The following is a 13,439-nucleotide window of genomic DNA, read 5'->3' on the forward strand; positions in this document are numbered from 1 at the left end:
GATAGATAGATAGATAGATAGATAGATAGATAGATAGATAGATAGATAGATAGATAGATAGATAGATAGATAGATAGATAGATACTAATATGATCCAGTGGCAATATTAGAAATATGCATTCTTACTGATATCTGTGTGAAAAGTACAATTATCTGCAGTCTCAAGCCTGAGCTAGTTGTTATTGCAGGTTCTTTGTAAAGTAGGACGACTGTATAATTTTTTAACTTTATGTTTAATATGAGTATCCACCACTGTAATAGTATATATAGGATAGTAGGAAAATTAGAGTGTTCCTTCGGGTCAAAATAGCAGGACAGGTTGCAAAATCTGGATGATGAAAGTAAATGAACAAAACGCTCCCCTGTCTCAACAATTGCCATCAAACTGACATTGAGAAGGGCATTTATCTTTCAGCAGTCTCCAGAAGTGTTATATTGTGCTTGTACTGAGCAGGTCCCTTGTGCAAATTTATTTAAATGTATGAATAATAAACAGGACATTCTGTAAAGCCGGATACAGACAAAACCTCCCGGAGGAAATCAAAGCAGAAAAAAAGTTGCATTTAGCTAGGCTACTGATGTCTGGAGATATATAAACTCCATTTGATGCAGGATTCATGTCTTGTAGAGGATTTGCATGCAACTACAAGGTTAGTCAAATTTGAATTCATTTAGCCATTAACTGTTCTTGTTATTACACTGGGGTTTTTTTTACCTTTTTGTTTCAAAATCGACGTCAATCCAAAAGAAAAAAGTTTTTGTTTTTCACTCTTGTTACGAGCTGGGCTGTAAACTTCCCATTCTGGCATTTTATCAAGCGCGTCTTATCCAGAGTGACTTAAAGATGCATTAGGATTTTTACTGCTCCATAGTACAGAATGAGTGCAATATATCTGCAGAGGTTTGATAGGGTTGTTTGTCAGTAGCAGTGACTCAAAGATTGCTTCACAAGGTACAGTACTGAGACTTACAGCACACGCTTTCCCTCTCCAGTGCACACTAACTCCCGACTGCTCACATTTTCAACATCAGGTCTATATCATGTCGAGTTAACCTGTGTGTGGCCTTTCTGGTCAGACTTCTTTCTCGTTTTTAACGATTCTTTTCAAAATGAACTTCTGTCGATATCTACTCTATGTTCTGTCCATAGACTGTATATAAAAGATGGACATGGCAACGGTAGCATTACACATGAGAAGTAGTTAGTCAATAAGCATTTCTTTTTTTTCTTTTTTTCTTTTTTCTTTTTTCGTTCTTTAAATGCCATTTATTTATAAAGTGAAAAAGAGGAACAACACAAACGGGAGTGTCAACACAAATCCCGCACCCCTGACCTTACCAAAACAAAGTCAAAAATAAAGACAGTCTGACCTCCTTAACTAATTCAAAATAGGAAAAAATGGGTGATCAAAAGAAACGGCAGCTCACACCTACCCACTCCACTTCCACAACTTTCAAGCCGGACTGCTGGGTCGTGAGGAGAAACGGGAGAACCTCTCCTGCCATGGCACTCAATCATCCTTTTAATGGGTGGGTCCTCCAGCTGGGACCAGTCACGTCAGGGCAGTGTATCCATGCACCAATCGGAGCAGGGCCCAATAAGCATTTCTTGGTTAGTCTTCGTTTATGACTCGTAGAATGACCTTATAAAACAGACTTACTACTCAGTGTGACTCCAAACATCAGAAAATGGTTGTTACTGTTTTTGGGGTGAAGGCTGTTTTCCCATGGATTCCTATAGCAACCAAAGACTTTTCCCAGCGATAGTGCTTGACCCTTGGCTATTATAAAAAAAATGTCAGTTCATCTGATTTCACTTTTCAAAAACAGAAAAGACCCCAAAAGCCGATGTCCCCCTATGAGCAAGCACTTGGTGACAGTGGGAAGGAAAAACTCCCTTTTAACAGGAAGAAACCTCCAGCAGAACCAGGCTCAGAGAGGGGCGGGGCCATCTGCTGCAACCAGTTGGTGCGTGAAAGGAGGGAGATAGGACAAAAGACACAGTGTGGGAATTCTGACATAATGCAACCCAGTATCACAGCAAAGAATGTAAAAGACACACATGCAGAATTTTGAGTGAGCTGCTGCTTTACTTACAAGGTAACAAACGTTTAAAGACGCATTACTAACACATTTACACATAAATACTTATCAGTCATCTAGCTTAATCTTACCTGGGATAGAAGGAGCCTGTACGTCATACCTTCTTTAGTTAGTAGTGACTCTCTGCCTCCCCCTGGTGGTACTGCAACTTCTGCATACATATCAATTTAGAGGCAAAGCGTGATTTCCACATAGGCCATAATGATAATGCTACTATATAGAAAGCACTTTCTGTCACTGTCTTAGCTTATTTATTTTAACCTAACATCAGAAGTATACATTTGTTTTGCTTTGCTTTGTTTTTTGTTTGTTTTCTTTTTTATTCATCTAATTTTATTTTATTTTATTTTTTTGGTGGGGGGGGGTAGTAAAAAAATTAGATGAATTAAAAAAGCAATTGAATGTGATTTAAACATGATTTGCACTATTTTAAAATAAACTAAACCATTACATTACATAATATGGGAACTTAGAAACAGTGGCTCAGTTTAATCAAAGGGGGTGTCCAAATTCATGGGCTGCATCCTCCTGAGGACGCATTTGTAGGCTGATTACATCACAGCAACGCGACGAGGGCTGTCCAAATTCATAGACTCCTCTGAATGCAGCCAACAAATCCTTTTCCCCGAATTTGAAGGATGGGTCAGGTCCTTCGTGGCCCACCATATCCCAGAATTCACAGAGTTTTTAAAATTACTCTTATTACTCTTTCTGGGTCACAAAATAAACTTTTAACATATTTTCAGGCGAGTATGTGGGTGTCTAAGCTTCAAATATCTGCTCGGTTTATCAAGATATCGCATATTTGCAAAAGTGCTCCGAAGTTTTCAGAGACGCCTGTTACCCACCAGCTCGACAGCTAGCCGGGAGCTCGAGGGTCACTAGAGCCGCCAAGAACGGCACAACTCCCGGCACATCATTTTCAGGTCTTTCGCTACTCAGGTTAAACGTAATATATAAGTCACTTACACAACCTAAAAAAATGTTATTGTTTGGCTTTTTTCAGTGTTTTATTTATTTCGTGAGTAAATTTGTTTGGCTGAGATTAAAGTTATTAGATTAGATAAAATAAAACTTTAGGTTCCTCCTTGGTTTTCACACAGCTGAATTGACAGAAGTGTGAGATGGTCGAGAATTTACACCAGTGTCCTTTTATATTTTAGATAGCAAGGAGCAGACAGCCGAGTTTATTAAACTCCACCGAGATTGTGGTGACGCATATCTGAAGGCTAGACTGTCCAATTTTTACGGCCTACCCGACCTTCTGAGGACCCGGCCCACGTAGACTGCAAAGGCCGGGTCCTCAGGAAGATGCAGCCCATGAATTTGGACACGACAAAAGTCGACTTCAAGGAAAAGTCACTGTGATTGGTTCTCTGGGGATGGATGTTGGTTTAAAGAAAAGGTTTGTCATAGTTTTTAAGAAATTTTAGCTTTGACCAAAGCGCCATAGCAACCATAACCAAAAAAGTACACTTAGAAAGAAGGTGGTGGAATGAACGGTTTACAGAAGAAAAGTTGTGGGTGGGGGGAGAGAGTGTAAGTCATGAAGGAAAAGTGAGATGCATGTAAGACTCGAGACCATCAATTCTACTACCTTCCAAAATAGTAAGGATGAAAACAGGAATCTGCCAAAGACAAAAGCAAACCTGCTGACAAGAGCAACCTTGGCAAACACAGTCAGGTGCTTCAAACATGCTAGTGGTGATGGTGCTTCAACTGCAATGCATGTGGCTGCGAGTCTGCGACTAACTACTCTGGCATCAACCTGAAATGCCTCCTCTCTTCTCTGTCTGTGATCCTTTTGCATATTCCTCCACACAGCAGGCCTCCTGTCACCCGCCCTGGCTATGATGACACCCACCTCCCCATCCATCATCCCTCGAACCTCCACCCACCCAACCACCAATTCTAGCTCCCATTAATTTTTCAGTCACACTGGCAAGCAAGACTTATTTAATTATTGATGATGGGAGTAAGGTGTGAAGGGGAAGGGAAAAAAAGAGAAATATATTAGTAAGATTCACGAGTAAAAGTCATGTGAGGTAGCGCACCTTAAATATGAAATATGTCACAGTTTTGTATTTTTGCCTCGTTGAAGCTTTCACAACTCAAGAGCCACTCAGAGCCAAAACCTTGCTCTCTGCCTGCCTCTCAACATTGCTGCGCTCTGTCGCTCCTTCCTATTTATCTGCCTATCACCTAATCCATCACCCTATACTCTCTTTATCCCACTCTTACTCACTCTCTCTCCGAGACCCCCTTATATTGTGCGTCAGCCTGAATTATTAGGATGGTGAGAGAGGTGGAGGGGCCATCGTGGTAATAAAAGAAAGAGGGGCCAGTGAGTTATGGATGAGAGTTCACTGGATTATGGAGAATGAAAGGGCGAGCTGGATGGCGGGAAAATAGAGGTAAAAGGGGGCAGATTAAAATAGTATAGGTGCTGCAGCACTGTAGTCCAATAAAGCAAGCCTCCATCTGAGTGATGCAAGTCACTTCATCCTTTAACCGCGCGTCCTTAGAGGAGTAATTTGCTTGCATAATGTTGCTCGGCTTTCTCTCTTACTTTCCTCTATCGCTGCCTGTCCCTTCGATTTCTACTTCTCATGAAGTGCCTGCATATTAACAATTAACAGTTACCTAGCAACAGGATATACTGTATTATGTCAAAAAGTGAGTGCAGGAGGCTATTCACAGCCAATAATGACATGCCAATAATGCATTTTTGGCCTCACTGGGCAGTAAATGTAAGACAGACAGCTGAATTGTTTAACTCAACCTAATTCCTGCTTTTGATCTAATGGAAGGCAGATGCATTGTGTTTGACACGTGCCTGTTACACAGACACACACACTGCACACTGTGAACCGCTGCGATCGCCTGTGTTACCATGCATCGAGATCCTTTTGGAAGAACATCAGGTGCTAATTTCACGCCGCAGGTGGACAGCGCACACACCAGCATTCACGGTGCGGGCAGCGGAGCAAGACGATGTGGCAAAGACTGTGGCTTAATGAATGACGGCATATTTCATGATCCTGTGATTTGCAGACCCGAATAATAAATACTCCAAATCAGCAGCAGTCAGTGTGGTCGCTGGCATGGTGTTTTTATGACTTCTAAATGTCCAGCTTTCCATTTGGCAGACGTTCATCACAGCAAATAGAGGAGCGAGTTTTTATTTTACTTGCAAATGTCAGTTTGATTTGATTTGGCCTGAAATTCTTGCAATTCAAAATTAGATCAAAATACAGTCAAGATAAAGGAATGATAGAAAATTTTAAAAACAGAAGAAGGAAATCTAGCCAGGCTCAGATTATTTAACATGTTCAAAAAGTTTGAACATGTCAGATCTGTAGATCAGGTCTGCTCACTGGCTTGGATTGGTTGGCAGATAACTAAAAGGTCCTAAAGGTGGAAAATGGTACGATCCTAGCCAGTGTGATGTTGCCCATTGGTTTGAAGGGACTCATTCTGAAACCTTGAGATCAGAAATTTAGCGATCGTCTTATTTTTTTTAATTGTTTTTTCGTTTCGCCATTTAAATTAATGAAGACGAAAAAGGGAAGATCCAATTGTGACATATTTGTGACATTGTGACATGTCAGTCCAGATAGCAGAGGCCTTAAGCCTGCAGTGCTTTAGCCTCCCTTTTGACTTTGATAGAGTCTTAAACTGATTACATATACAAAGTGTTAAAGAAGACCTTAACACAAGTGTTTACTGAGGACATAAATGAGGCAAAAAGAAGGGTCAAATAAATGTAATCCCAAACCATTCCTGTCATAACATATTTGAATGTCGGGTGTTTTCTTAGTAATCCCTTCACTGTAAAACTTACATGTAATATCACAGTCTAAGTAACGTGGTACTCACAACAAGGTGGCGTACTTCTAATATTTTGCCATATCACTGACATTTAATGTGTACACTAATTCACATACTTCAAGATCTGCACTTTTTACTGTTTCAGGCTAGACAGTCACCTTCTCACGTGCCAGCAGTGACTTTCTTGCACTGCGTGTTGAAGTTTTCAAGTGATCACTGAAACCTGACTTGAAATATTTAGTTCCTGATACGGCACGAAATGACTCACAGTCATCAAAGCACATGTGTGCAGACATGACAGGTGGGCCAACATGACGAGGATGAATAATCAAGATGAAGAGGATACAGAGTAGCTCACGGTTCAGGATTTTGCATTACAGGGAGAAGTAGACCTGCGAGTAGAGAGAGAGAGAGCTGGAGACACAGAGAGGGACAGATGGGGTGATAGAACATCAACAAGTGAGAGATCACTATGATACAAAGACAGAAGGTGAAAAGGAAGTGCTGTGGAGAAAGGGTTAAAGAAGAGAGGGGAGAGAGATGGTTGCCTCGGCAACAGCAGCCAGCGTTTTCGCTCTTCATCAATGTCTCACACGCATATGCAGACACGATACACGCGTACAGATACATACACATGTTCTCTCTTTTTCGCCTTTATCTCCTCTGTAGCGTGGAGTTTTTCAGGCACACAGTATATCTTCCTGGATTTCTCCAGAGGGTGGGCTGTTTTTCTGATGTTGTGGCAATGCTGGGAAGTACAGGATACACTTTTAATTCAGTGGTTCTGTTGAATTTTTTTGATTTGATTTGGTTACATTTTATCTATATAGCACCAATCGACAACAACCTGAAGTTGCCTCGGGGCACTTTATATTACAATATTAGAAAGATTCCTGAAAACTACATGACCCCCTGTGAGCAAGCAGTTGGCAACAGTGGGAAGGAAAAACTCCCTTTAAACAGGAAGAAACCTATAGCATGGAGAGGCAACCATCTACCATGACTGGTTGGGAGTAATAAGCAAGAGAATGAGGAAGAGTTTAATAATTACTAATGAGGGTAACAGTTGTAGTTTTGTATCCTTGCATCACATTGTTTCAGTTTGTTTGGCTCATCTCATGCTTCATGGCGTTGCATTGTTTTGGCTTACATTGTATCAATTCGTATTACATTGTTTCATCTCATGCCATATTGCATGGTATTGTATTGTATTGTATTTTAACACACTGTATCATACTATATTGTGTCGTATTGCACCATATTGTATGTTGCATCATATTTTGTATCACATCATATCCCACTGTGTGTACTGTATACAAAGAAATCATGTACACTCAAAAAACTGTCTATGACTGAAATGTTGACTTTAAGTAATTTGATTACATGTAATTTTCAATGTAATTTTGTTACTTAAGTACAATGTAAAAAACAATGAACTTTACTTGATTGGTATACATTCAATAGCAAGCATATTTCCCCTAATAGATAATTATTTGAATAAATAAACCTTTAATTTGGTATATTTCAGTTGCATTTTAGTCAAAGGTACTGCTTCATGTTTATTAAGGGCCAGTATATTGTATATTTTAAAATCTCCTATTATATCACATCACATTAGTTTGCATATCAAAGATGAGCTATATTGTATGTTATCATATCATATCTCATAATGCATCACACTACAACAGAGGCTGACTGGTATATGTACAGGTATGGTTTGAAAAAGCTATATGTAAGTTAAGTTTTCTTGATATTGTTCTTTAGCTCTGCATATCCATAAAGTAAACCTGTTCTCTGTGCTCTCTGAATGCTTTGTGAATCCATGTGTCCACATATTTGATCCACATAACTCAACTAAGCTATCATAAATAGAAAAAACAGTTGCTGTAGTCAGACAACGTTAATAATATTACTAATAGTTCAAAGATTATGATCATTATTCTCATGTCTTCATGGGAATTATTTCTCCATATATATTATTGCTGACCCGATGCTGTCCTGTTGAGAATGAATTACAGGGTAGGTACAGTAAATAATACAGCAACCATAATAATCGTATAGGTTGAACTGTATTAGCAACGTTTATCTGCAGTGCCACAACACCCCCTCTCAACAACCCCTCTCAACACCCCCACTCATCTGTATTTCTTTAATATAACATTCATAATTTTCTTTGTGTATTCTCCATTTCCTGCAGGCAAAATGTTGCACCTTCTCTTCAAGCATCGTATTTGTTTGCATTTGCTGCAAGCCGCACACAACCTGTCAGCCTTCACCCGGGTGACTCCTGTTGTGCATCAACCTGACACGGATCATGGCTCCGTCTTCCTGACTAAACTCTGTCATGCGTGTATCTGTGTGCCACATCCCCACATGACAGCTGCCACAGGGGTTGGGAAGGGGGAGGGCAGTGTCTAAGGTCACTGTAGCCTCGCACAAGGAGCGTGTGAAAGCTTGTGTTTTGTTACTGTGAGTGACGAGTACTGCGTGTGGGCCTGCGTGCGAGGTGTTCGGCGTGGATGACATATCCGCAGAATGATGCTACGTGACGTGGCGGTGTGGACAGCTGCACGTGTACAGGGAATGTGCGTGATGTCGTGCGGGACTGCATGTTATCCATATATGTGCACCTTTTTTTCATCTCGGTGCACACGCGCGCGGTCACCGAGAAACATAGATTACGCAGACAGATAGGGCACGGACCCCCCAAGGAAAAAGAGCGGAGTCATAAAGCACAGGGGCCAGCCGCGACTCACAAGGACAGAACACAGATGATGATGGCACCATCAAATTTAATGGGCTACAGGAGAAGGTGGGTGAGAGTAGAAGAAGAGGAGTCGGGAGGAGATGCTGAAAGAGGAGGGACTGTGAGGTGTGCAGACTAAGCAAAGAGGACCCTCAAGACAAACTGGCTTAATTGAGGCAATCACTCTCCTCCACTTCACAATCTGTAATATGGCTGATTTGAATTATGATCTCAATCTGTCCCTGAGAACCTCGGCTTCATGATTTACCTTTCCTTGCTCATCTCCCCCCTACTGACACACACACACACCCTACCCCACCCACTCTAGAAAACCATTGCTTCAACTTGCTACCTCAAGCTCTGCACACTTTCAGTTTTGCTAGCTTGGATGCTGATGCCAGGCCAGACTCACCACCTCTTCTTCCTCTCCCCCCTCTTCCTCACTATCCCACCCTCCCTCCTTCCCTCTCGGTATCCGTAGTGATTGGAGGCAGGGTTCGGAGGTTGCTAGGAGACGGGGAGAGTGTGGCAGCAGGCCTCAGTGTGAGAGCGAGTCGTGCTAGAGCGCCGAGGGATGTTAGGAGAGAGCGCTCCCTGCTGTCCACTGCTTACCACTGCTCACCACTGACAGTGCTGTGGATCTGTTCAGTGCCTTAAACTACCTCTCATTTTGGTGAACAAGCAAAAGGATCAGAAACAGGTGAGTGCAGACGTATCTCTTTGTTTGCGCGAGAATGAGCAAATTTAGAGTGTGTGCTTTTACACTGCTTGTGCTGAAAATCACTGGTTCGATGGGGGGAAATCACCTTAATGTTGGTGGACAAAGGGAGTACTGAGCATGTCCCTTTCAGGGGAATTCTTCTTTGCATCATCAGACCAGACTGTTAAGGTCACAGATTCAGAGAATTGCTGCTGCATTTCAACTGGGCTGCATCATACTCTTTGATCTGAAGGAGTTTCACTGAGATTGTGAGAGGGTCACCACACCTAGGAGCAATCAAGATCTCATTTCTCTCTGTCCTCAGAAATATGTTCTCAGCCATACATTATCAAAGCAGCCCCACTGTACTGATATAACACTTAATGTCCGTGGGACACTAATTGTGATATTGTAAGACACTTGGGAAGGAGAAGGATCAAAGACTGTGAAATTGTACTAGAGCATAACTTTAGAAGCATGCACTTCAAAGGGATAGATGGACACTGATTTATATATATATATCTATATATATATTTTTTTTTTTTTTCCAGTCCACTGCTGAAATGCAAGGCCAGCTCTTGAGCATTAGAGAACAGCTGAATGTTTGTTGTATGACTCTGACTCCATGTGGTCATCAAGGAAACTGCAAATTATTGCTACCTTGGGGCAGATCACTAGATGATGATGTGTGAACCACATGGATGCTAATCTAGCCTGGGACTGTGCCATGTTTTCAGTAAACCTTCACCTATGAGGTGCCAAACATTTTCGATTTTCAAAACCAATTGTTATTCACAGTTTTGCAAGATTAAAGCCAATTACTTTTACTAACAGAACCTTCAAATTAACAGTGATTTATTTTTAATGTACAATCCTCAATGCAAACAAATAAATATTAGCTTACATATTTCAAGCAATAGTAACCAAATGTACACAGTACATTTGTCCTCTCAGAATTGGCTGCTCTGTTCTGGGAACCACTGACTCTAAGAAATGTTATAAAATAGTCAGTAGGCAATAGGAACTTTCTAATGAGTCTCGTGCTTCTAGATAAAGGTGACACTTGAGAATGGATTGTATTCAGAGTGAGCGGTGAGAGCACAGTGCAACCATCTATTCTCTGCATGTGCCATTGTTATAAAGCTAAGTTCCAGCTGAGCTTTAATTATCCATTTGCTTGCCGTAATGGCATTATCTTGTCCACATATCTGAGCTGTAGACCTTCTGTATGCTTTGATGTACTTAGTTTTGACGTTTCAAGGGAAATGCCTTTAGTGGAAATACTGGCTCAAATTTCTGTAGATAGTGTCAAAACGTGCCTGTTTTGCCTCTGTCAGGCTGCAGTGATGTAGTCGGCTTATGGCTCAGTTCTCAGATTCATTCCGGGATCTGTAAAATCTCAATCTGGAAGAAAAAGAAGTGGCAGGCCAAAGAAAAGTAGCTGAACAGTATCTGAAATTCATATCTATAAGAAATACAGGAAAAATCCTGCAGACTTGAAACAAGATGTGAGAGGTGCATCTGGGCCTTCAACTAATCCGTCTACTGTTCACTGAACCCTTATCATAAATGGTCTCAGTTAAAAAGACAGTGTTTAGAAACAGGAGGAAAAGGCTGAGGTATGCAAAATCACACAAGAACTGGATTGAAAATCAGCATTAACAATTCTGATGGAGTGATTAATCCAAATTTGATATTTTTGGTTCAAATTGTCATCGATCTATACTGAGGAATTCAGTAGAGAGGGACAACACTGTCTACAGCCATGGTGGAGGCTCTGTTATGCTTTAGCTCTGCATTTAGGCCAGCAACGATGGGGATCTTGTCAGAACTGAAGGAATTACAAACATGGAAAAGTACCATCAGATTTTGATCCACTATAGAGTACCATCTGGAAATTGTCTGATTGGCCACTGCTTCATTTTCCAGCATGACAAGGTCAAGGTCAAGGTCAAGGTAACTTTATTTATACCCAAAGACAAGGTAAATTTGCTTTACAGAAAAATGACAGCATTTGGCATCCCTTTAAAATGATCCCAAACACACAGCCAGTGCAGTGAAAGCATACCTGGATAGCAAAATAAAAACAAACAATGGAGCACCGTCACTGATGAACTGGCCTCAACATTACTGAAGCAGTGTGGGGTCATCTTGACAGAGGACAGAACAAAAGGCAGCCAACATCCAAAGAAGTGCTTTGAATGTCCTTGAAGAAGCCTGGAGAACTATTCCTGAAGACTTCTTAAGGAAGAGAGATCAGACTTGTGGTCATACCAAATATTAACTTTCAAAGTCTGCTAGAATTGTAGAGATTTTTCCTTATATACAGGGTTTTCATTTATGTGTGCAAGATCCAATAAGTCACTGCACCTGTTTCCCATTGTCCAAGCAAAAATGAAATAAACGAGCGGCTCAGCGAGGGAATGGGTGGTTCAAGACTTTTGCACACTACTGTAGTTTAGATGCACTGTTCATGAGTTAAAAGCGCTGGTTGTCATAAAGAAAGATGTAATAAATGTCACAGTTCTAAGAATTAATCATCATATAATGAAGCAATCTGTGACAATGTAGCTGTAATTGGATAACATGTCTCCTCACAGGTTATACAGGTTGATTATCCCAATTACATGTAATCAGAATCCCCCCCCCCCCCAGCCCCATACATATCATATGTTTAAGTATAATTATCATTATTAAATATACGATGATTTAAATTGGATATCTAAAGAAAGTTTCATAAGTTAATACAGGTTATGTGGGTGTAACATTTTAATGCTAGGGGGTTTGGCTTATTCATATAAGTGTATTCAGTACCGGTTGCTTTCTTTACAGCTGTGCCTTTGACACTCGTCTGTACAAGATTTAGTGACCTTGTACATGATGGAAAGAGTCTGTGTGCATCCCAGCAGGCGCTCGTGTTGATTGGATAGGCCTGGCTAGGCTGACTTGCCAGCCCAGAGTATGAGCCCTTTATGTCACCTCTCAGCTCTTTCAGTTCGACTTGGTGGCGATACAAGTACACAACTGCTCGCGAGCGATTCGTGCTTGAACGTTTTTCTTTTACCAGCAAACAACAGTGTCTGCATGAAATCGTTCATAGAAGGGAAAACACACACACACACACACAGAAATGTAGATACATAGCCTTAAAAATTATCCACAGTTAAGGCTCTGTGATGCAGTTGCTATGGCAACTATGATAGAAATAGACGTGTATCTGCAAGGGAATGAAATGTATTGAACTGCTGGTTAGAAAAAGAGAGGTTTTACCGTGGTGATTGGCAGGTTAAATGAGTGGCTGCATGCGGATGTGCACGCTTGTGTGCAAACGGTGCGCTTGTGAGTTTCAGACTGGAGTTTTGGGATTGTGTTGTGTTTTGCCAGTATGTGCGTGTGTGTGTTTCGATGCATGTGGTGAAAGGAAGAGAGAGAATGAAGAGAGCTGCACACACACACACGGACGCACAGGCAGAATGCGTGTTTGCATGTATGACACACTGCAGTATATTAAAAGTGCAGCACCATGGATGGAGGGCATAGGGCACGTAATTATGATGGCAGGAGAGTGTGAGTGGGTCTGTACTGCACTCAGTGGCCCTGTGTGAGAGCAGAAAAGCTGAGGCACAGACAACACAATAAATTTAATGGGAAAAGGATTGTTTGTAGCACCTACATTGTTGTCCCGGCCATGATGATATTCTGAGTCTGTCCTGTCAAACATTAACCAATGGTTACATATTATTATCATAATGACTTAAGTGGCTTTTCTTTGTGCCAAAACAGGGGAAATACAGCTGCACTGTGTGTGTAATAGATCTGTTTGAGCATTAAGAGACCACTGTGAACTTCGTCCACTGCACTGCAATCTTCCTCTAATACAGGCGCACCTCTTTGCTCACAAATTGCCTTTCATTTGTTGCCTTCTTCATTAACCTACCATTCCATCCAGCCCCGTCTCCTCTCCATGTTGCCTTTGTAGCCATGGTGCCTTCATCAGGCTAATTCACTTTCACTTGAGATGAAATAAGAACAAAGGGGCAGAGGCAACATACTCAGACA

Source organism: Haplochromis burtoni, unplaced genomic scaffold, assembly GCF_018398535.1.
Source record: "Haplochromis burtoni strain Fernald_Lab_line unplaced genomic scaffold, NCSU_Asbu1 Contig_45, whole genome shotgun sequence".
NCBI classification, from domain to species: Eukaryota; Metazoa; Chordata; class Actinopteri; order Cichliformes; family Cichlidae; genus Haplochromis; species Haplochromis burtoni.